Genomic DNA, 25,513 nt, shown 5'->3' with positions numbered 1-25,513 from the left:
TGTTAGTTTCTTGCCACATGCGTCTCTCCCTAGGACAGCCAACCAGCAAGCAGGCAAGAGAAAACAAGCATGGCGGAAGCCACGGCCATTTGTTACCTGCTCTCAGGAGTGACATTCTGTCATATCTATTGTTAGAAGCAAGTTACTGTGTCCCACCCACACTCAAGGGGAAGGGATTACACAAGAGTGACCAGGAGGCAGGGAGCACAGAAAGCCATCTTAGAGGCCACCTAACACATCTCTAGAACAGGCTGTACCTACAGCCACACGCCTGTGGGCTTTTCATTCATGAGGGCCAATAAATCCCTGCACCCCACACTTTGTGACTGTCGCTCAGCTGGTTTGACTTGGGCTGCTACCACTTAAAACCCAGGGTCCCTCGGACTTTACCACAACTCCTTGTTACAGTCATGGCTGACTCTTCCAGGCACTCCCTCTCATTGGTTAAAGAGAAGCATTAGCCCCTGACTTCTATCACTGTTCCCACCATGGGTTTTGGCAAATGGATGCCAGGACCCATCTAAGTTGGCTTCTCAGTTTTTCATGCTCTTTGTGCTTCTGCCCTTGTTCCTGGCCAGGCTGCCTGGTACATGGGGCCCTGCCCTCTGCCTGTCTTCTATGAAATTTTCTAAGGGGTCTGGGACCAGCAGAGACTGGCAGAACCATCTAAGCAACTCCCTCCCCAAATAGTGCCCATGCATAAGGTAATCCAGACACCCCAAGGAGCTCTGAACAGTGGGCCTATAGGGTCATTGTTTAGCTCAGAGATTGTGGTATTATATTAATACATTTTTTTTCAAGGAAGAAAACAAACCAGATCTAAGCTGAATGAGTTTTGAAAACACACTGAAAGAATCTGATTAATCTAGAAGGAAGAAAAGAAAGAGTGCCCGTAAAAAAAAAAAAAAAAAAAGAATCTTCCCCACTGTTGACCACTGAGATTCAGCCTTCTAATTCAGAGGAGAGCACAAGGTGACCCCTGAATTATGCTACACCAATTCAGCTTAAATTAAGGGTAATTTGTACAAAGAGTCTGGAATTTTCAAGGAGAACTAATTCCTACTGTCCCAGCCATGAAAATCAGAGTTTCCAGCATAGTAGTCTAATCTCTTAGTCGGCTAGCTGACTAAGTATTTCTTTGGTGGGACTACGCAAGATTGGGCAGCTAGAATGGCCTCCGCATGCTGATTTTGAGTGACCCACATTGCTTACATAGACAAGTGCCCACCCGTTCTAGGGGCAGCCCTGCCTCCACACTACCTTGGCTACCTATTCCAGTGGTCATCCCCTGACCTGGTATTTTAAATCCAGACTTCTCAAGCCTGGATGAGCATCTGAATTACCAGAGGAGATTTTTTAAAGTAGGGTACCCAGGACACACTCTATACCAATTAATTCACAACCTCCATCAAAATCAAAATACCCAGGCCCTGTTTTTTGTTTTGGTTTGGTTTCTGGGTTTTTATGTTCCCCAGATAATTCCAACATTGACAAGACCCATTTTAAATGGAGAGTCACAAATCCCAAACAGGCACTCAACTCTTGCTTACTCTGCCCCAAATGAATGTTCAATGGGCGAGTAATTAGGCATATCCTGGACACATTTTAGGAAACTGTCTCTTCCTAAACTTCCCATTGAAGAAGGGCTGTGGAATCTTGATCCTCAGAGTGGGATCCAGGGAGGGACCAGCAGCATTCCTGTCGCCTAGAAGCTTGTTAGAAATGCAGAATCTGCATTTTAACAAATCCTGACCGGACGTAGTGGCTCACACCTGTAATCCCAGCATTTTGGGAGGCCGAGGTGGGCAGATTGCTAAGAGCCCAGGAGTTTGAGACCAGCCTGGGCAATATGGCAAAACCCCTCCTCTAAAAAAATTAGCCAGGCGTGGTGGTGCACACTTGTGGTCCTAGCTACTCAGGAGGCTAAGGTGGGAGAATCACCTGAGCCTGGGGAGTAGAGGCTGCAGTGAGAGCTGTGACTGTAACACTGTACTCCAGTCTGGGTGATAGGGTAAGACCCTGTCTCAAACAAACAAACCAACCAACCCCCATGTGGTTGGTTTGCACATTTAAATTTGAGAAGCACAGTTCATGCCATCTAGCGACCCTACTCTAGCTGCCCAGTGAGATTGTTTTCCATTTTCCAAAACAACGATTTCATTTCTCAGATGATGGGAAATGTTTTGTCTCACACTTCACTTAGAAAGATAGGAACAACCCGGCCAGGCGCGATGGCTCCCGCCTGTAATCCCAGCACTTTGGGAGGCTGAGGTGGGCGGATCACCTGAGGTCAGGAGTTCGAGACCAGCCTGGCCAACATGGAGAAACCCCGTCTCTACCAAAAATACAAAAATTAGCTGGGTGTGGTGGCACATGCCTGTAATCCCGGCTACTAGGGAGGCTGAGGCAGGAGAACTGCTTGAACCTGGGAGGCGGAGGTTGCAGTGAGCCAAGATCTCACCATTGCACTCCAGCCTGGGTGACAGAGCAAGACTGCATCTCAAAAAATCTCAAAAAAAGAAAAAAGAAGCAAACCCATAGAACCCACAGTAGCTGCTCATCAACCCACAGCCCAAATTCATCCTATCCTACCCACATCAGAGCCCACGCTCGCAGCCTTCCCTCCCACAACAGTAATTCCTCCTACCAAAGGCAACTTACCTGCTTTCTACCGATCAGCACATAATACCTATCTTTAAATTTAAAAAATTAAAGATAAATATATCCTTTGACCCCAGTTCTCCATTCCTTTATTCATTTTCTTCTCCTAACAGAAAGAATTTTCACCAAAAATGTTGCCTGTAGTCACGGCTTCGAATCTTTTACCTCTAATTCCCTCCTTCCCACTCCACTGAGCCTACTCTCCACAATGTCACCAGTGACCTCCATGTTGTCACCAAATCCAAGGGCATCTGTCTCTCTTCTAGAGTCGTTGGCCAGCCAGCAACATTCAATGTCCCCTTTTCCCAGAAACCATGACTGCTCTGGGATCCCATGACATCTCATGGGTTTTCTCAAGTAGTCACCTTTTTGGATCATCCTCTGTGTGTTCTTAAATGTCACAGTGCCCAGAGCTCACTCCTGCCCCACCTCTTTTCTATCTACTCACTCCCTGTAGTGGCCTGACCCTGTTCCATAGCTTCAGACATTCTCTATTCCCAATGACTCTAAATTAATATCTCTAGCCCTGACCTGTTCCAGCTCTCCAGACCCATGGCCACCTGGCTACCTATCATCCCTACACTGATGCTCAGGAGGAATCTAATGAATCTAATGACTCATTTTCTTCACTTCCAAAAACAAAACTAGACCTGCTCTCCATAACTCATTTTAATAAATGGTACCACCATCTATCATCCTGTTGCTTACACCCCAAAATCTAGGATTCTCAAGTCCACACACCTTCCACATCCAATTCCTCTCACCTATCAGTTCTATCTCTAAAACATCCTGATCCATCCACATTTTCCTTCTCCACTGCTGCCATGCTGTTCCCTACATTATTACGATGATCTTCTTGTTCCACTTTTCATCCCCTCCAATTCATTCTCACATTGCAGCCAGAGGGAACTTATAAAACATCCATCAAATTATGTCAACCTTGTAACTAAAATCATCCCAAGGCTTTGCACTACTCCTAGAAAAACCAACCCAAACCATTTACCCTAATTCATAAAGCAATAAAGCCTGCCTCTGACTACCTCACCTTACACTGTTTTCTGCTCTTCCCCTCCAGCCACCCTGACCTTCTAGCTCTGTGCTATCCAATGCAGGAGACTCTGGCCACATACAGCTATTTAAAGTTAAAATTAAATTAATTCAAACTCAAATAGAATGCAAACGTGCCATGCGTATTCCTACCTGACGCCGTTGGTAAGGCGTCTCCCTCTGCTTGGAGCACCTGCCCTGCTTTTAGGGGGAAGCCACACCTTCTCTTGCCTTCCAGGTGGTGTGGGTCGGGTGGCGGCTCCTCCACAAACACCGGCCCCTCCTCTGATCTTCTCCAGCACCTGCCTGCAGCCCAGCTTTGACTCTTATTCAAACTCAAATAAAATTCAGTTCCTCGGTCTCACTAGCCATTTTGCAAGTGCTCAGCTGTCCCACGTGACTAGTGGCTACCATGTTAGATGGTACAGGCCTAGAGCATCCCTGTCCCTGCAGAAATTTCTATTGGACTGTGCTGTTCTAGCATTCCCAGGATGAGGCAGGTCTGATCTTGCATCACACTTTTGCACTTGCTGTCACCTCTGCCTGGAATGCTGTTCCCCTTCCCCTCCCTGTGGCCAGCTGCTTCTTGTCATCCAGACAACAGTTTAAGCGTCACCGCTCCAGAGAGGCCTTCCCTAAGCTCCCAATCCAAAGAAGCCACCCACTTCCTCCCAATCGCATGAGCCCGTGTAACTCTGCAGAGCACGTATCACTAGCTCATGCCTTTCTTGTTTGCGTCTGTCAGCTTATTCCCCAACTCTACCCCACCTCTCCACCCCAAAGTATACTCGTGAGATCAGGGACCTGGGTAGTCTTACTCACCACTGCATTCCAGCTCCTCCTCCTGCATCTGCCCGATGACTCTGCTCAATAAGTGTTAGTGGACTGCCAGACCTTGCCATGTTCGTATTTCCTCTCGAGTCTCTCACAACCATCACCTTCTCATCATTATCCCTGCCACCACCCAGGCGGGGCCTTTATCCTCTCCTTCTGGGAAGTACTATAAACAGAATCCTACCTCTGCCCTCCAGTCAACCCTGCAAACATTAGCAGGTTACTCCTACTAACATTCCTCTTGTCAAATCAACTCCCGGTTCCTCCATCTTCTGGTCTCAAATGGCCTCCACATCCCCAAACGTGCCATGTGTATTCCTACCTCGGTGCTGCTGGTAAGGCCTCTCCCTCTGCTTGGAGCACCTGCCCTGCTTCTCAGGGAAGGCCACACCTTCTCTTACCTTCCAGGTGTGGCTCAGGTGGCGGCTCCTCCGCAGACACCGGCCCCTCCTCTGATCTTCTCCAGCACCTGTCTGCAGCCCAGCTTTGGCTCTTACTCAAGAAGTCTCACATCCCATGTGCAGGCACACCGATAATCCCCAAGACCATGTCTAAAATTCAACAGTCTCAAACTTTGCTGAGGATCAGAATCACCGGGAGAGCTAATGAAGAACACACAGGTCCAGGCTCACGGAAGCAGGATAGAGTCTGAATCTCTGTACTTTTTCCACCTTCCTTAGGAGATTTGAGATTTGCATCTTTAGAGCATTAGACCTTCAACATGAATAGCTCAACCTCTCTTCATCCTCGCTCCCACCCACACACCGTTCCCAGCCTCTAGTTAAAGATCACTTAACCAATTCCAGCAACTCCTGGGGAGTGACCGACTTGGCGAATAACGTCCTCTCACACAAACCTGCTCTTCTTCAATTATTAAAAGGTACCCGCTGTGGTAGGCTTGAAAGTGCCTCCCCAAATATATTAACATCTTAATCACCAGAACCTGTGAATGTTACCTTATACGGCAAAAGGGACTTTGTAGGCCATGACTGAGTTAAGGATTTTGAGGTGGGGAGTTATTCTGGATTATCTGGGTAGGTTCTAAATGCAATCACAAGGGTCTAAGAGGAAGACAAGGTCAAAGAAGAAAGAGGCTGATGCCACAGTCCCACTGGACTGTGGTAAGGTGGTTCCTTACACCAAGGTGGAAACAGGCGCCAAGGAAGGAGTTCAAGAGGATGAAAACAGGAAGGAACAGATTCTCCTTGGAGCTTCCAGAAGGACCAGCCCTGCCGACACCTTAATTTTTAGCCTTGTAAGACTCATTTCAGACTTTGGATCCTTAGAACTATGAGTAAATAAATGCATTTTAAGTCACTGCATTTGTGGCATGCGTTACAGCAGCAATGGGAAACTAACACACTTCATCTTACATAACACTACAAGGTGAAGTTCTACGTGTCTGTCTTGCTGGGCCTCCATTAACCTTTACAGGAACGGCCCCAGGTTCAAGAGGCCAAAGACGAGACACAGAGCCAGCCAGTGAGACACAGGGTTTTATCAGCGGGAAACTTACATACAGAGTGGTCCAGTGGTGGCAGGCTGGGAAGGAGAAGTAGCTTATATACAGTCCAGTGGTGGCGGGCTGGGCAGGAGAACTACCTTACACACAGTCCAGTGGGAGCTGGGCAGGAGAACCACCTTACACACAGTCCCAGTGGGGGACTGGGCAAGAGAATCACTTTACCACAGTCCAGTGGAGGGCTTGGCAGGGGAACCACCTTACCACAGTCCAGAGGGGGTCTGGGCAAGAGAATCACTTTATCACAGTCCAGTGGAGGGCTTGGCAGGGGAACCACCTTACCACAGTCCAGAGGGGGTCTGGGCAAGAGAATCACTGTACCACAGTCCAGTGGCGGGCTGGGCTGGAGAACCACATGGCCCAGCGTGGCCAGCTAGGCAGGAGAACTGCAAGCACTTGCCTGAAGCATGCAGTTTATAGAGCATTTTCGCTTTGCATCCTCTCCCTAACAACCTCCACCTGGCAACCTTCATTTAACCCAAAAGAAAGGGCCTTGGTCCTCCATATGGCCTGTGTTCCACTGGACGGGCCAAGGGCTCAGATGTTTCTCATAGGTAAGGAATGAATCTCTGAGTTGGCCACTGCCTGATTCTTTAGCATGGAAATCCACACACACATTCTGGTGCATCTACCACACAGGGTCGTTCTCAGGGTATGCTTAACTTATTGCTGTCAAGTATGTCTACCATGCACTGTGATTTTCTATTTAATGCATGCCCCAGTGAGCATTTTCTTTGAGCATCATATAGTCCTGAAAAAGTTTCAGATTTTGGAGGATCTGTATTTGTATTTAGCTCAGATATTTAAAAATTGCACTGCAGAGTAACCAGATAGCATGACGTTCATATAAAAACAGACACGTAGACCAATGGAACAGAACAGAGAATCCAGAAATAAATCCATGTATTTACAGCCAACTGAGTTTCAACAAAAGCACCAAGAATACACATTGAGGAAAGGACAGTCTCTTCAATCAGGGGTGTTGAGGAAACTGGATATCCATACGTAGAGGAATAAAACTGGACCCCTATCTCTCACCATATACAAAAATCAACTCAAGATGGATTAAAGACTTAAACTAAGGCTCGAAACTATAAAACTACTAGAAAGAACACTTCAGGACATTGGTCTAGGCAAAGATTTTACAGTTAAGACCTCAAAAGCACAGACAACAAAACCAAAAATAGACAAATGGGACCATATTAAACTAAAAAGGTTTTGCAAAGCAAAGGAAACAATCAACAAAGTGAAAAGACAGTCTATTGAATGGGAGAGAATATTTGAAAACTATTTATCTGACGAGGGACTAATAGCCAGAATATACAAGGAACTCAACAGCAAAAAAAATTTAAAAAAAATAAAAATAAATAAAAATAAAATAACCATTAGAAAGTAGGCAAAGGGCATGAATAGACATTCTCAACAGAAGACATACAAATTGCTAACAGGCATATAAAAAAATACCCAACATCACTAATCACCAGGGAAATTCAAATTAAAACCACAACGAGCTATCATCTTACTCCAGAGTTAGAACGGGTATGCCTGGCTTGTTTAACTTAAGGTAACATAATAACCTCCAGTTCCATTCATGTTGCTGCTAATGACAGCCATTAGAACAGCTATCATTAAAAAGATAAAAAATATCATTAAAAAGATAAAAAATAACAGATACTGCCAAGGATGAGGAAAAATGGGATCTCTTGTACACTACTGGTGGGAATGCAAATTGGTACAGCCACTGGGGAAACCAGTACAGAGACTTCTCAGAAAACTAAAAATAGAACAACCATACCATCCAGCAATCCCACTGCTGGGTATTTATCCAAACAAAAAGAAATCAGGATATCAAAAGACATCAGGCCAGGAGCAGTGGCTCACGCCTGTAATTCCAACACTTTGGGAGGCCAAGGCGGGTGGATCACCTGAGATCAGGAGTTCAAGACCAGCCTGGCCAACATAGCAAAACTCCGTCTCTACTTAAAAATACAAAAACAGGGCCAGGCGCGGTGGTACACGCCTGTAATCCCAGCACTTTGGGAGGCAGAGGCGGGTGGATCATGAGGTCAGGAGTTTGAGACCAGCCTGGCCAACGTGGTAAAACCCCCTCTGTACTAAAAATACAAAAATCAGCTGGGCGTGGTGGTGGGCGCCTGTAATCCCAGCTATTCGGGAGGATGAGGCAGGAGAATCACTTGAACCCGGGAGGTGGAGGTTGCAGTGAGCCGAGATTGTGCCATTGCACTTCAGCCTGGGCGACAGAGCAAGGCTCCGTCTCAAAAAAAAAAAAAAAAAAAAAAAAAGATATCAAAGAGATACCTGTACTCACACATTTACTGCAGCACGATTCACAATAGCAAAATTATGGAATCAACCTAAGTGTCCATCAATGGACAAGTGGATAAAGAAAATGCGGTATATATACACTGTGGAATTCTATTCAGCATGAAAAAGAAAGAAATCATGTCATTAGCAGCAACATGAATGGAACTGGAGGTTATTATGTTATGTTAAGTTAAATAAGCCAGGCATAGAAAGACAAAGATCAGTGTTCTCACTGAGATGTAGGAGCTAAAAAAGTTGCTCTCGTGGAGATGAGAGTAGATAGTTAACTAGAGGCTAGAAAGGGTGTGTGGGAAAGGGGGGATGAAGAGAGTTTGGTTAATGGGTACAAACATACAGTTAGACAGAAGATATAAGTTCTTTTCTTTTTTTTTAAGACGGAGTCTCGCTGTGACACCCAGGCTGAAGTGCAATGGCGCAATCTTGGCTCACGGCAACCTCCGTCTCCCGGGTTCAACCAATTCTCCTGTCTAAGCCTCAGCCTCCCAAGTAGTTGGGACTACAGGTGCGTGTCACCACGTCTGGCTGATTTTTGTATTTTTAGTAGAGATGGTGTTTCACCATATTGGTCAGGCTGGTCTCGAACTCCTGACCTCAAGTGATCTGCCCGCCTCAGCCTCCCAAAGTGCTGGGATTACAGGCATGAGCCACTGCGCCCGGCCAGAAGATACAAGTTCTAAAGTTGGATAGCAGAGCAGAGGGATTATAGTTAGCAACAATATATCACACATTTTGAAACAGCTAGAAGAATGTTTGTTCCCAACACACAGCAATGACTGACGCTAAGGTTATGGATACCCCAAATACCCTGACTTATCAATCATTATACATTCTATACATGCAACCAAATATCACATCTACCCCACAAATATGTAAAACATTATGCGTCGATTAAAAAGTAAAATAACACAAGATGCTCTATTTAGACAGGGCTAGTTTGCTTTGGTGTCCACAACTTGTAGGTCAGTAACTGCTGTGTACATCTATGGATATCAAAAGTCCTTAAGGGGGCCGGGTGTCTTGGCTGGCACCTGTAATCCTAGCAGTTTGGGAGGCTGAGATGGGAGGATCCTTTGAGGTCAGGAGTTCGAGACCAGCCTGGTCAACATGGTGAAACCCCGTCTCTACTAAAAATACAGAAATGGCCAGGTGCAATGGCTCACACCTGTAATCCCAACACTTTGGGAGGCCGAGGTGGGCGGATCACGCAGTCAGGAGATTGAGACCATCCTGGCTAACACAGTGAAACCCCGTCTCTACTAAAAATACAAAATAATAGCCAGGCGTGGTGTCGTGCACCTGTAGTCTCAGCTACTTGGGAGGCTGAGGCAGGAGAATGGCATGAACCCGGGAGGCGGAGCTTGCAGTGAGCCAAGACTGTGCCACTGCACTCCAGCCTGGGTGACAGAGTGAGACTCTGTCTCAAAAAAACAAACAAACAAAACAAAACAAAAAAACAGAAATATACTTGGGAGGCTGAGGCAGGAGAATCGCTTGAACCCAGGAGGCAGAGGGTGCAGTGAGTCGAGATCACGCCACTGCACTCCAGCCTGGAGACAGGGCGAGACTCCGTCTCTAAATAAATAAATAAGTCTTCAAGGGAGGCCTATATTCCAAGGGAATTGCGACCCTCCTTGGTGGGTCTGGCAGCCTAACCCCAATTGTGTTTCCAATAGGCAAAATTCGGGAGTTCCAAAATTGGACCAGGTCATGGGGCCTGGATACCCTGATGAAGAACTGCTGCCGTGTTTCGACTTGAGGAAACCTAGACCAGATACACTCTGCTTCTTAGACTCTTATTTTCATGCTAAAAGCATACAGTTTAGACCTGTGCTCTCCCATATGGTAGTCAGTGGACACATACAGCCCCTCAATATAAATTAATCCAAATGAAAGAACCACTTCCGCAGTTGCACCAGCCACATGTTAGTGGCTACCGTACTGGGCGTCACAAAAGTAGAACATTGCCATCCTCAGAGAGTTCTACTGGGCTGTGCTGCCTGAGGGCATCTATCCAGGCATTCTTTGCTACAGCTTCACCTCTAGCTCCCTGACTTAGAAAAACCTGGGAGGAGAAAAATGCTGTCACTGCATCCAATTCCACCGTGGATGCATCCTTGAGCACGTGACCGAAGACACACAGCGAGGGATGCTTTCCAGGGGTGTTTGCCCATGTGTGGGGCTTTTCACTGAAAAGACTCTATCTTTGGAAAGTGAGAGGCAGAAGACACAGAACACTGGAAAACAAGAGGAAGACTCAGGCAGGAGCAAGGTAGGGCAGATGGAGATGAGAGAGAGGAGGGAAGTAGGAAAAGATAATACGAGTAGCATGTAGAAAATGGAGTCTAGCCGGGCGCGGTGTCTCACGCCTGTAATCCCAGCACTTTCAGAGGCTGAGGTGGGTGGATCACCTGAGGTCAGGAGTTCGAGACCAGCCTGACCAACATGGAGAAACCCCATCTCTACTAAAAATACAAAATTAGCCGGGCATGGTGGCACATGCCTGTAATCCCAGCTACTCAGGAGGCTGAATTCAGCAGGAGAATTGCTTGAACCTGGGAGGCAGAGGTTGTGGTGAGCTGAGATCATACCAGTGCACTCCAGCCTGGGCCATGAGAGTGAAACTGCATCTCAAAAACAAACAAAGAAAAGAAAAAAGAAAGACAGAAAGAAAAAGAAAGAAAGAGAGAAAGAGAAAGAAAGAAAAGAAAAGAGAGAGAAAAGGAAGAAAGAGGGAAGGAAGGAAAGAAAGAAAAGAAAAGAAAAAAAGAAAAAGAAAAGAGAAAAGTGAGTCCAGTAGTGTCATCACAAGTAGAAAATTCAAGTGTTGCAAAGGATTCTTTCCCTTAAGATCTATATGTAAAACAACCTACTGGCCTGCAGAGAGGCTAGACCAAGTCCACCCAACGATCTGCAAGACAGAGGGTCCTCTGAGGGTCCACTCCCTATGGCCCAGGGAAGCAGAGAGGGACCCCATCCACTCACTGCCTGCATAGGAGGCTGCAATAGAGTCGGGGAGCCATGGGAGAGAAATTCAACAGAAAGTAAAGACAAACTTTTCCATGCAGAAATTTAACAAAAATCTGAAAGTGCACGATGCTGGCAAGGCTGTGGGAAAGCAGGCACTCCTACTCGCTGCTAGCAGAAGTGTAAGCTAGAACAGTCTTGTTAGAGGCAATCTGGCCCTTTCTGTCAAAACTACAAACACATATATTCTTTGTTCCAACCTTTCAACCTCAGAAACTTGCCCTTCAGAGGCCCTCACCCACGTGCAGAATGATGGATATACCAGGCTATCCACAGCAGCAACAGGTAAAGGTAACAGAGAAAGATTAGAAGCAACCTTTATGCCCATTGGTGAAATGAGTGGGGCAGGCATTAAACAGGAGGAGGAAGCTCTTTCTATTGACTAAACTCCAAGATATGTTATATGATTTAACAAAAAGCATCAGTAGCACCAGCAAGATGCAGAAGTACAGAGGGGATACCTGTGTTCAGAAAGCCACAGATCTCGCATTTTTCCGCCCCCTACAACTTGTGCCTCTCACTTCCCGACACACGGTTTCCTGGGTTAAGGAAAATAAAATGAAACATATTTGGAAATTCCTGGACTACTTCTGGAAGTACCCACAAGAAACTGATCACTTGTTTGCCACTGGGGAAGGGAACTGATAGGTTGAGGACAGGGATGGGAAGGAGACCAACTTTTCACTCTACATTTTTTGTACCTTTCAGATATCAGACCTGAGCATGTATTACCTATTTGATAAGTATAAAATTAACAGATATACTTTTGGGTATACATACTGACCAAACACACTTCTGCCTCTTTTGTTTCTCAAGATAGGGTCTTGCTATGTTGCCCAGGCTGGAGTGCAGTGGTGTGATCACAGCTCACTGCAGCCTCAACCTCCCGGGCTCAAGTGATCTTCCTGCCTCAGCCTCCTGAGTAGCCAGGGCTACAGGCATGCACCACCATGCCTGGCTAATCTTTTTTTTTTTTTCTTTCATTATTTTTTGTAGAGATGGGGGTCTCCCTATGTTGCCCAGGCTGATCTCAAACTCCTGGGCTCAAGAAATCCTCCTGCCTCAGCCTCTTAAAGTGCTGAGATTACAGGCATGAGCCACCATGCACTTTTCCGTCAATGCTACAGTCTCACCGGGAAGGAAGCCAGTGCCTGCCAGGTGAGTGGGCCCAGGTTACCAGAGTACGCAGCCCTGTGCTCCCAAGATGCAACAGGCCCCTCGTTGCGCCCTGCCCTGCAATCTGGTTCTTCAGAAGCGGAGTTCCCAAATACCTGGTCCTCTGCAAATCTGAGCTGTAAACGAGCCTTGGAAAGGTCCTCCCCTTACCTAAATCCCAGCTTCAGGGTCCCGTTTCTGACTGGGGTGCCACCACCAAAGGCAGGGTATACACAGCCACCGAGTGATCCTCTGACTGCTTCTCACTCCAGGGAAGAAAATCAAAGCAGGTCCCATGGCTGCCGTCTGATAATCACTATGGACACCACACACCAGCCAGCATCAGGGCTGTGTCCAATTAGCCACCCCCATAACAACACCATAGCAACAAAGGTAATATTATTGTTCTAAAGAGAAGAGAAAAACCACACACACACACACACACACACTGTGTTGTGTGACAGCTTTGAAAGCCACAGAGATCGCATTTTTCCACACCCTACAACTTGTGCCTCTCACTTCCCGACACACAGTTTCCTCAATGAGAAGTCACAGGCTTGGGGCAATCTCCTCTTCACGCCATTCCAAGATGCGTGTCCTTCACAGGAAACTGGCATGAGAATGATTCTCTGGCAAGCCAGGAGTCAGGGCTGCCTCCTCGCTCTGCCTCTGTGGCTGGCAGGGCTAGGGCAGCTGCAGACCAACAGGCTGGGGGTCATGCTCCAAGCTGTCCTCTGTCTGTCTGTCTGTCTGGCTGCCTCTCTGTGCCAGACCCAAGCTGGCACTGGGGTTTTGGTGGTTGCATCAATGAGCCACACGCTAATCTCCAGACCTAAATGTGGAAAGCATTAACCCAAATGAAAAGACATAAATTAGGACGGGGGCTTATGGGATGGAGGAAAACAGCTCTTCTCTGAGCGAGAGCCTGGGCTGTTGCACAAGAGCTGAGTGAGTCACCAGCCAGCAGAGGGAAGGACCAGGGACGGAAGGAGGGAGGGGAGCCCCCAGTGGGACTGGCGGGTGCACAGGCGGGGGGAGCGCTGCAAAAACACAGCTGTAGGTTCATAACTAAGCACACTTCATCAGCAGTCTGAAGGAGGGTGGGGGGCAAAGTGTCACCTCCTCCCCAACTCAGGAAGTGTTGCAAAACGTGTCCTCCCCAGAGAAGACGGCAGAAAGAAGTGTTCCTAACTGTTCACCCTTTACAGGCTGCAGCTGTGCCCCGGGGAAGCACACCTCAGCACAGAGAAGGCCTCTCTCATCCCTCCTTGCCCCTTCTTGGCAGTGTCCATACACTTGGGGGTCCCCTAGCATGAGGTGCCCATTGTGGGCACACAACTCTTGCCCATACTCATTACCATTTCTTGTCTTTTCTTCCTTTCCTTTTTCCAAACTCCCCATCCTCCATACTACTGTTGTTAACAACGAGACAAATCCTTTGGTCTCCCCCGCCCCTAGTCCCTGGGGAGAACCTTATACCTTCCCTTAAAACCGTGCTCCACTCACCAACCTCCCCAGCCATGACAGATTCCAAAGCTCCAATATCCACGCAAATTCTAAGTACCTTCTATGAGTGAGGCACGCTGTCCCTGGGGGTGGCAGTGGAGAGAAGGAGCTCTCCCAAACAGATCATCCAACCAGGACTTCTGAGACTTGGAAGCCCTAGAAATTTGCTCAGCACCTTGGTGGGACCCCTCACCTCTCCAGGTCATCATCAAAATGAGGTTGGGTTGGCCGGCCATGATGGCTCACGACTGTAATCCCAGCACTTTGGGAAGACAAGGGAAGTGAATCATTTGAAGTCAGGAGTTCAAGACCAGCCTGGCCAACATGGCCAAACCCCATCTCTACTAAAAGTACAAAAATTAGCCAAGTGTGGTGGCGTGTGCCTGTGGTCCCAGCTACTCAGGAGGCTGAGGCAGGAGAAGAATTGCTTGAACCCGGGAGGCGGAGGTTGCAGTGAGCTGAGATTGTACCACTGCACTCCAGCCTAGGGGACAGAGTGAGACTCTTGTCTCAAAAAAAAAAAAATGTTGGGTTTAGAGATCAACTGGGTCCCTTAGACTCTGACAGTGCTCATCTGTAAGAAATGCACGGAACAAAATGAATACTCTCCAGAGTACCTGGCTGCTGCAGGGCTTACCCCGGGGAATGCAAGCTGAAGAAGAGTGCCCTGGGCTGAGCGGGTCTCTGCAACTGGCCAGGCTGCTCACAGCCACTGGGTGCTCAGGAAAGGTGACCAGCAGATAGCGCCAGCCGCATCCTGCCAGGGAAGTCACTTACAGGAGAGCTCTTGCGGGTAGGGAGTGGGTCTGAAGTGGACTTAAGAGGGCAGCTGGCAGAGACAATGGGAAGAGAAGGTATTCCAGACCAAGGAATCATTCATTCATATTCATTCATTTATTTATTCGACACAGGTTTCTTGAACACCTCTTATACACCAGACGCAGGTTTCGACACTGGGATACATCAGTTAACAAGACAAAGATCCATGCCTCAGGGAGCTTACATTCTAGCAGGGGAGATACACAACCTACAACAAGCCAGACAGACAGGTCAATGATCCAGTTTTGCTGGAAGGTGATAAATGATGAGGGGGGAAAAAGAAAAAACAGAGCAAAGGGGTGGACCTGCCACAGTGAGTGAGAGACTTAAAGGAGATAAAGGGGTCTATTCATATCCTGAGGCTGCTGTAACAAATTCCCATAAACTAACGGGCTTCAAACAATGAAAATTTATTATCTTACAGTTCTGGAGGTCAAAAGTCTGAAATGGGTTTCACTGGGCTAAAGTCAAGATGTCTGCAGGGCTGGCTGGTTCCTCCTGGAGGCTCTAGGAGAGATTCCATTTCTTTGCCTTTCTCAGCTTCTGGAGCCCACCCACTTCCCTTGGCTTTCGGCCCCTTCCTCTCGTCACTCAGCCTCTTGCTTCCAACATCACATCTCCTAACACTGACTCTGGCCCTCCTGCCTCCCTCTCATAAGGACCCTTGGCTTACACTGGGCCCACGTGGATAATCCAGGATTATCTCCCCATCTCCGGTTCTCAACTTAATCACAACTGCAAAATCCCATCTGCCACAGAAGGTAACATATTCACAGGCTCCAGAGATTAGAAGGTAGACATCTTCAGGGGACCATTACTCAGCTCCCACAGGGAGTTGGGCTGCAAAGGTCCCGATGAGGAAGCATGCCTGGAACACTTAAAGAAACACCATGGAAGGCGGAGGACAGAGGCAGGAGTGACAGGAGTGAGACGAACAGGGAGGAGCAGGTGCTGAGGTCAGGACAGCAATGGGGACCCAATTACGTAGCACCTCATCAGCCACTGTAGGGCTTCCGCGTCTTCACTCTGCCGACATGGGGCACCACTGGACTGTGGTAAGCAGAAGCACGATGTGTTCAGACCCTTCCTGTGAAAACAACAGACTAGGGACCAGCAGAGCAGCCAGGAGGCGCCTGCAACCGCCCGGCAGCATTGTGGTGGCAGCTGTGGCTCAGTCCAAGGCTACAGTGGTAGGGTGGTGAGAAGTGATCCTGTGTTTAAAGATCTGTTTTGCAAGAAGGGCCAACCTGCATTCTCAACATGCTGAATGTGGAATGTGAGAAAAAAAGGGGAGTCAAGGTTTTTGCCTCCAGCGGCTGGAAGGACAAACTAGCCATTTACTGAGCTGTGAGAAGCCACTGTAGCCCAGACCTGGGCTAGGCAACTGCGTCCTGGACAGGACAAGTGGAGATGTCAAGGACACAGCTGGACCTACTTGGGTCTGCACTTTTCCCCGAGGGGAACAGGCAGCACCAGGACCCTGTTGCTCTCCAGGGCGTGGAGACAGCCAAGACCATCCCGGATTACATTTCTAAGTCAGTCACTCGTTGCAAGACAAGATGATAGAGATGGAGTAAACAGGGATATCGCCTGAGCCCTCAGTTTCTCAGCCAGGCATTTTTCCGCTTCTCACAGTGCATAAGGTGGGAAGGAAGTCATGGGAGCACAGCTGGATTCTGGAATGCAGCCCAACCACAGGCTCGAAATCCTCATCTGTGAACAGCTCCACTCACTACCTGGTCAGCCTCTCCGGCCTGCCCTGGGGGCCCTCACTGCCCTGCCAGTCAATTCCAAAAAGCCCTCGTGGGCTGGGCACAGTGGCTCACGCCTGTAATCCCAACACTTTGGGAGGCCAAGGCTGGTGGATCCCTTGAGGTCCGGAGTTTGAGGCCAGCCTGGCCAACACGGTAAAACCCCGTCTCTACTAAAAATACAAAAATTAGCCAGGCGTGATGGCGGTAGTCCCAGCTACCCTGGAGGCTGAGGCAGGAGAATCACTTGAACCCGGGAAGCCGAGGTTACAGTGAGCTGAGATTGCGCCATTGCACTCCAGCCTGGGCGACAGAGTGAGACTCTGTCTCCAAAAAAAAAAAAAAAAAGCCCTTGTGTATCTCTGGGCTGTCTTAACTTATCAGGGGGGTGGTCCTACGCCTGGGGCCCAGTTAACCATGAGGACCAAGCAGGCCCAGGGCAGGTGGCCAGCCTGCGCAGCACCTCCCAGAGGAGGCAAGTGTTCCCCTCCCACTGGACACCAGCACAACGTACACATGCTCACATGGTGACATGCACTGTAAGAGGATTCCCAGGGACAGATGGCACTGCTGAGTGCTTCCCGGGCACTTGCAGCCATTCATTCATTTGACAAGTATTTATGGAGCATATACCATGCACCAGGCGCTGTTTCTAAGTATTTGGGGGCACATCAATGAAAAAAGCAGAAGGGAAATAAACCCTTGCTTTCCTGGAGTGACGGCTCCAGCATGAGGTGGGAATGGGTTGCGGGGAGCAGACGCTAAACACAATAAAAAAGTGAATTCTAAAGAATGTCAGAAGGTGATCAGGGGAATAGAACATGGTAAAGGGAATCAGGAGTTCAGGGTAGACTGGAGTGTGGGTGGCAATTTTAGAGAGTTCAAGATGTTACCCTTGCTAAAGATCTTTCTAGCTCTTCTGCTCACTGTATTGATTTATTCCTTCATTAAGTAGTTACTGAGTGCTCACTGTGGGCCTGGCCCAGGCCCTCAGTGCTTTCATGAAGCTGACATTTTATTTAAGGAGACAGAGGTTAAGACAACTAATTATAGAAAGGTTAGAAAAGAGCATGTCTCAGGGGATTCCTATGACCATGCCAATCATGACGAAACATGCTAAACAAGCTGGGGGATGCTCCCAAGAGTGTCCTTGATTCTTGTTTAAGGTCCAAGGCCCACTTCTCTCCTCCTTCCTCTCCCAACACACCACACCCTGAGTTAGTTAGAACTGCCGTCTTCTCAGCTACAGGAAATCACAACTCAGTGGTTTCTCTAGAAGCTGCCCACTGTCCTTAGAACCTGCCTGGTGCCACCCCAAAGCACCTGCTGGTGTTAGGCCTCCTCAGCTAACTTGACATTCCATGCTTCAGATCTAGCATATCTTCTTTAGAAGCACCAAGTTCAACGAGTGGGTCCTTCAGGCTGTCTTCTCCTGGCAGTGCTGATCCAAGCACCTGCTGGGCGAGTTTGGTTCCTTTTGCCTGACTATGCTCACGCCCAGAGCCAGGCAGCCTGGGGACAGAGGAAGAGCAGAAGAGGATGTCACACCCAGGCACACCAGGAGGCCAAACCTGTTTGGCAGCTCAAGCCTCTGACCACAAGCTGGCACTCGCTTTCGGAAGTGCTAACCACAGGCAGGACTGCTAGTGAGCAGAGCACCAAGGGTTTTCCTGCTGGGAAGAAATGCAAGGCTGGCCTTCATGCCTGTCCCCCCGCCCCCGCCCCATGACAATCCCCCCGGCTCTGGACCCGCCCATCTCTTCCCACTCCATATCCAGCTGGAAGTGCTGGTCCAGGCCCCAGTAGAAGACACAGCTACCAACAGAAGGTACGGCCACCAGGAGCCAGGCCAGCCACCGGCCACCTCCCTCCATTCTTGCAGAAATGCTTCCGCTCTCATCTTCCTCAAAAGTTGGGAGGATTTGAGAGCAGCCAGAGTGTTAGCTGTGGAGGATGGGGGGCCACTGCCTTTCCTCCTGGTTCCTCTACTGAGTCTCCCACAAATGGTTCCACGAGACCAGGACTCAATCCTAAGAGTACGAGTAGAAGGTCTGTTCTCAAAAGCACAGTGAAGGGAGGCCAAGGCGGGTGGATCACCTGAGGTCAGGAGTTTGAGACCAGCCTGGCTAACATGGTGAAAACCCCGTCTCTACTAAAAATACCAAAACTAGCCGGGTATGGTGGCAGGTGCCTGTAATCCCAGCTACTCGGGGTGCTGAGGCAGTAGAATCGCTTGAACCTGGGAGGCGGAGGTTGCAGTGAGCCAAGATCGCGTCATTGCACTCCAGCCTGGGGGACAAGAGTGAGACTTTGTCTCAAAAACAAAACAACAACAACAACAAAAAAGCACAGCGAAGATTCTCAGGAGGGCTGCTCAGGAGCCTCCACCCTCCAACAGCTACCCACGTGGGCAGCCGGGGGAGAGGAAAGGGCAGGCAGCTAGGGGGAGGGAGGGTGGAGAATGGCAGCTACGGCAGCTGCCCCCACCCCTCCTCTCATCCTTTCTCACCATTTCCTTCCTTCACAACTGCCACATGAAAGCAAAGGCCCACTGGAACCCCAAGGTGGGCACGCAGATGAGTTTCGGATGGCAGGAGTGGCAGAGCTGCAGGAGCTGCGACGGTCCTCCATCTCCTCTCTACAGGCTGGGGTGCAGAAGATTGGAATGTATACAGCGGCCAGTGGTTAAGAGCTTGGGCTCTAGGCCAGGAACTGTGGCTCGCGCCTGTAATCCCAGCACTTTGAGAGGCCGAGGAGGGTGGATCACCTGAGGTCGGGAGTTTGAGACCAGCCTGGCCAACATGGTGGAACCCCGTCTCTACTAAAAATACAAAAATTAGCCGGGCGTGGTGGCATGCACCTGTAGTCCCAGCGACTTGGGAGGCTGAGGCAGGAGAATCGCTTGAACCCGGGAGGCAGAGATTGCAGTGAGCCAAGACTGGGCCACTGCACTCCAGCCTGGGCAACAAAGCAAGACTCTGCCTCAAAAAACAAATAAAAAAATTTAAAATTTAAAAAAAGAGAGATGGCCTGGTTCAGCTACTCACTGGCTGGGTGATGCTGGGGAAATTATTAAACTTCTCTGTGCCTCAGTTTCCCCATGTGTCAAACAGGCATAAGAATACTACTTACAGGTCTATTGTGAGGATTAAATGAGTGAATGAAGGTCCAGTGCTTAGGCCAGTGTCTGGAAAATCATATTATGTAAATGCTGTCTATTATTATTAAATGCTCCTGAATCGACAGATCTGTTTTTAAATATTCTCTCCACCCACGAAACGATATGCTCACCTGTGGGTTGAGGAGATAAGTAAAAGCATGGGGTATTGAAGATGCAACCTCAGACCACCAAGCATGCTTCCCTGTACCCCGTCAACCTCTCCCTTGGGCTTCCCCAGCCCCAAGCCTCCCAACCAAGTCTCACAAGCTCAGAAGATGCCTGGGTGCCACCAGCACCCCAGCATGGAATGCACCCCCTCCCACAGTCATCTCAGAAACCACTGAGACCAGTTCTCATGGTGGACTTTGGAAGGTAGTGGGCCCACGCTACCTGGAACCTCCAAAAACACGCGCCTCGCCTCCAACAAAGGCACTGAGGCACAATCCGAAGGCCAGCCATACAACTTCCACACTCAAACAGCACACACCAAGGCCCAAAATGGCATCAGCACCATCACCAACGAGATGTAAACAGAGGGAGGACACGACTCACTCCTCCTCACACAGTGTGACCTGCATCTCCCGGGAGCACACTTTTATCTGTGCACACCGGTGGTACCCACCCAGGAGATGATGCTTCTGAAACTCCTAAGGCCCCAAAACCAGCCAGCCCCTGTGTTTTCATTCATCCTTCCCTCCCACTGAGGGGTTGCGAACAGAGCTCTGTCTTTAGCCAGTGCCCATGCCAGCATCTTCTAGAAACCCTCGTCCTTCCTCTCCCTCCCAGACACGTGCACACTGAGATCGAGACCCAGACAGCCTCCGTTCTAGGCACTTTCCCAGTCAGTTTATGTGATGGCCCTATTCAAATACTCAAAAACACACCCATTTTCTCAGAACAAAGCGAGAAAGGCCCCCTGGGACCCGACTCAACAACAACTCCCTAGCAGAAGGAGCCTCGCCCTCCCTGGCACCCTCCCTCACCCTCCCTGGCTGACTGCTGGTTTGATTAACAGCCATGAAGAGGGGGGTTGGAAGCCTACCCCCACTTGTGGTGAAAAGCCCCAGCTTTCAATCACAACTCCTGCATATGGCAAGTTATTTACCTCCATGGAGCCTTGGTTTTTTTACCCATAAACCCAAAACACTACCTCAGACAGTTGTAGAATTAACTGAAATATCTAGAACAGTGCAAGCTGAAGATCTTTTTTTTAAGGCTGGCTGGGAGACCCCATGTTTAAACATAAAATAAATAAAATAAAGTTTTTATATATTTTTATTTATTGATTTTGAGACAGAGTCTCACTTTGTCACCCAGGTTGGAGTGCAGTGGCGTGATCATGGCTCATTATAGCCTCAACCTCCTGGGATCTGAGCAATCCTCCCACCTCAGCCTCCTAAGTAGCTGGGACTACAGGTGCACACCACCACGCCTGGCTGATTTTTTTAGATTTTGAGGTGACGGGGTCTCACCATGTTGCTCAGGCTGGTCTCAAACTCCTGGGCTCAAGCAATCGGCCTGCCTTGGCCTACCCAAAGTGCTGGGATTCCAGGCATGAGCCACTGCATCCGGCCTCCAGGTGGGGCATGTGCTCTCCAGGTTGTGGTGGGCCTCAAGACTCACTGGAGTCACCTGTCAGACTCTGGAAAGCATTGTTTGTCATCCTACTTAGAGCTGTGGTCCAGAGCATGTTAAAACACAGACAGCTGGGCTCCACTGCCGGGTTCTGAGCCAGCAGGTCTGGGGCAGGACCTGGGAATATGCAGCTCCATCCAACAAGTTCCCAAGAGATGCTGGTTCTGTTGCTGCTGGTCCAGGGACCACACTTTAAGAAGCCCTACCCTAGAATCTGAAGGCTGGAAAGTACATTAAAGGTCACCCAGAATGGTTCCAAGAGGAGCCAGAATGTACCTATGCCTCTTGCCTGGTCCAGTCCTGCTGTTGATCTGACTCTCAGCTCTTCCATCTTGAGCCTCAGACACAGGCAGGGCTAAGGGTGAAAGCCCCAAAACTCTGATCATCACTCAAACAATCTGTGGCCCCTACTGGTCCTGTTTATCATCTCTCAGCACTTTTGGGGTCCCCAGGCTGTTGCCTCCAACCTCCAGCCACCAGCCCTCACCAAGAGCTTGCTCCCCCAACAAACGTGGGCTCCATTCTGCCCGTCCAGGAATAGACACCAGTGGCTGGAGGAATCAAGGCAGGGAGGTTGGAGTCCAAGGCCCACAGGTAAGAGGAGGGGTGCAACAGAGCCCTGGAACAGCTGATTTGAGACAAGCCCCTCCATCTTGAGCAGAGCCTGGAGACAGTGGTTTTCCTGGAGGGGGCCCTGGACAGATACACACTGTACCCAGTGTCCATGCCACACAATGCACAAGAGGCCAGTGGGGCAGGCAGCCAGGGCCCACTCATGCCAGTACCATCTGGGAGCCCTTGCCAGGCCTCGCAGGGCTGGCTGAAGAAGCTGGACTCTGTCCTGGGGCACAGTCGTGCTCTATTCTTATCTCAAGGGGGAATGTGTGACTCTCCTTCCCGTGAATGGGGGCCCCTGAGGAGGCGGAGTGGGAAACAGAGCCACCACTGTGCCTGGGCGGGCTCCCCGCGCGGCTCCCAGCTCCAACCAGCCCCTCGTGGCGGGGCCTTGCACTCAACAAGAAAAGGCCAAGCTGAAGGTGGACATGGAAATGACCGTCCAGAGCCCAGTGCAAACTGCCCCTCCCTCACTCTGCAAGACTTGAGCCCGTGAGGCCTGACCAGAAACACACACTCACTCCCTGGAGAGACCCAATGGGACAGGCTCCTAAAGGAAAGCGCAGCCTCCACAACACAGTTCCTTACTAAATCTCGAAGGAAGAAACCCAGACATCCTAGGCACCCCACACATGCACACAAATCCCCACTGGCAGATCGGGGCTCTGGCCTGCCTAGCTCCCACAGCACACCATTTGCAGGTGGCAACAGATCTCATGATTTGCTGGCTCTCTTTCGGCCTGCAAATGCCAGGCTTAGCCAGCGAATGGGGCACTGGATATTCTCAAGGACTTGGTACAACCTTTCTAAAGAGCAGTGTGGGGCCGGGCACAGTGGCTCATGCCTGTAATCCCAGCAGTTTGCGGGGGAGCTGAGGCATGTGGATCACCTAAGGTCGGAGTTGGAGACCAGCCCGGCCAACATGGTGAAACCCTGTCTCTACTAAAAATACAAAAATTAGCTGAGCATGGTGGTGCACACCTGTAATCCCAGCTACTCAGGAGGCTGAGGCAAGAGAATCGCTTGAACCCGGGGGTGGAGGTTGCAGTGAGCCGAGTTCGCGCTACTGCACTTCAGCCTGGGTGACAGAGTGAGAATCCTCAAAAAAATTCAATAAATAAATAAAAATAAAGAGCAGTATGACACCATGGGTCAATGTGCACTTGAGTGGTCCACATTTCCTGGAAATTACTCTCCGTGCAAAAAGATATCATCACAAGGAATGGTTATCTTCGGTCATTTTTAATAGCAGTAAAAAAAAAGGGGGGGGGGGGTGTGGAAGCAACCTCAGTGTCCATCATAAGGGGATTGCAAATTAATAGTTTATCCAAATTGTGACTAACAAACACTAAAACAAACCTGTAAATATATTTAATGATAGAAATATACTCTGAGATATTAAATTAAAAAAAATAGGTCAAGGCTGGGCGCAGTGGCTCATGCCTATGATCCCAGCACTTTGGGAGGCCAAGGCAGATGGCTTACTGGAGGTCAGGAGTTCAAGATCAGCCTGGCCAACATGGTGAAACCCCATCTCTACTAAAAACACAAAATTAGCTGGGTGTGGTGGTGTGCACCTGTAATCCCAGCTACTCGGGAGGCTGAGGCAGGAGAATCGCTTGAACACAGGAGGCGGATGTTGCTGTGAGCCAAGATGGTGCCATTGCACTCTTGCACTCCAGCCTGGGTGACAAGAGCGAAATTCCATCTTAAAAAAAAAAAAAAAAAAAAAAGGTCAACCAACTGTGTGAATAATATGATCATAAAAGGATAAAATGGGGATTGTTCTTTCTTTCCCAGTTGGATGAAAGAGGGGAGTAAAGGGTGATGGGGAGATGAGGAGGGAGGAGGGCAGGGTGGTGTAGAGAATGAGGCCCGGGTGTGAGGGGGTCAGCTGTGGGTGGGAGCCACTGGCCACTGGGGGAATTAGACTAAGTCTTGTTTAGCCTTCCTCTGGAAGGGCCTTAAAGGATGATGAAAACATCCGGAAAATATTTAGCTAGTAAATCTTTCAGAAGCCCCTCCACCCTGTGTTATTTATATAAACACTTCCCTTCCACTCCTCTCTACCCTCACATACACCCGCCCCAATTCCTATCACAGAGTTGGAATCAGCAGAGCCAGAGAGAGCTGGACAAGCCTGGCTCCATGTGCGTTCTGACCACCACGGGTGCAGCCCATCTGTGCAGTATGAAGCCTGCACTGACGTGTTCCCTGGCCCCCATCGCAGAGCAGCCCTCTGACCTGCCAGGGACCCACAGCAGGGGTCGGGGGTGGTGGCCACACTATTTGGGTTCCCTGGCCACCAAATCTCCAGCAGTGATTGTCCCAGGGACTCAAGGAAGGGGAAGGGTTAAATGGGGGAGTCGCTTCTCAGACAAGAGAAAGTATTTGCTCTAATCCTGTCCGTTCTCCTGGAACTTCCTGGAGTTCTCAGGGAAGAAACCCTTAATGAATGGTGTGAGAGAAAGAGAAATCACATGCACATGAATGTGTGCATGCCACACACACGCTCACACACACACTCATACACACACACTCTTGCACACACACCCACACTCACTCACATACACACACAAACGTGCAAACATGCACACACAAACGCGCAGATGCACACACACGCGCACACATACGCACTCATGCACACACGCACACACAAGCAGACATGCACACACGCAGACACATTCACACACGCACACACACGCTCACACGTGCATACACTCACTCACACACACGCACACTCACACACCCACTCACTCACATGCACACAAACACGCAGACACGCACACACACTCACGCACACACAAGCGCACACACACAAGCACACACACACGCAGACATGCATACACTCTCGAAAACACACACATTCACACACGCACACACACGCTCACACACATGCAGACACACACACACACTCGCGCGCACACACTCTCAAGATCTTCCTCCTGCTCCTGAGAAGTGCCCAGAATTCGGGGAAGCCACTCACTTGTTAAACAACAGCCTTCTTTTGAGGGTTAGGAGCCAGTCCCAGCGTGGGGCACGGGGAAGAGACTATGCTCCAGAACCAAGCCGGCTCCGACTCTAGTCCCAGTGAGAGCACAGCAGACAGTGAACCAGTTCTGGCTTCAAACCCCAGCTCTGCCGCTTAAGCTGTGTGACCTTTTTTAACCTCTTTGGGTCTCTGTTTCTTCCCCTAGAGAGTCCTGGTATCCTTGAAGGGAGATTGCATCAGAGGCTGGGAGTCTAGAAACCTAGGTGTGAGTGCAGGCTGTTTACTGGCCTGAAGGTTGGAGCCAGCCTGCTGGTAGGTGCTGGCCAGCACCTTACATTGTTTGTTGTTGTTGTTGTTGCTGTTAGTTTAAATCAACTGGCAACATTACACAATTGGGAGAGTGTGGATTTCCAGCTGGCCATGTGTTCCCAATGACTGGCTGATGC

At 49.3% G+C, this 25,513-nt stretch overlaps 1 protein-coding gene across 3 annotated transcripts in view; it reads right to left on the bottom strand.

Annotated features, from left to right (window-relative positions):
- GAS7 (growth arrest specific 7) overlaps positions 1 to 25,513 on the bottom strand; it is a 288,280-nt gene that overhangs the window by 188,343 nt on the left and 74,424 nt on the right. The window contains exon 1 of one of the 3 annotated variants that reach the window (XM_063799747.1): positions 12,761 to 12,872. The exons of 1 other annotated variant lie outside the window; for it this stretch is intronic. The gene's annotated coding sequence lies outside the window, so the exon portion shown is untranslated. Of the gene's footprint in view, positions 1 to 12,760; positions 12,873 to 25,513 lie in introns of those variants that run through there. One more of the 3 variants, XM_054671054.2, reaches the window with a different exon arrangement.

The sequence above is a fragment of the Pan troglodytes genome, chromosome 19 (assembly GCF_028858775.2).
Source record: "Pan troglodytes isolate AG18354 chromosome 19, NHGRI_mPanTro3-v2.0_pri, whole genome shotgun sequence".
NCBI classification, from domain to species: domain Eukaryota; kingdom Metazoa; phylum Chordata; class Mammalia; order Primates; family Hominidae; genus Pan; species Pan troglodytes.
Note: the sequence above shows the minus strand (reverse complement) of the source record. Positions and strands in the feature narration are given on the sequence as shown.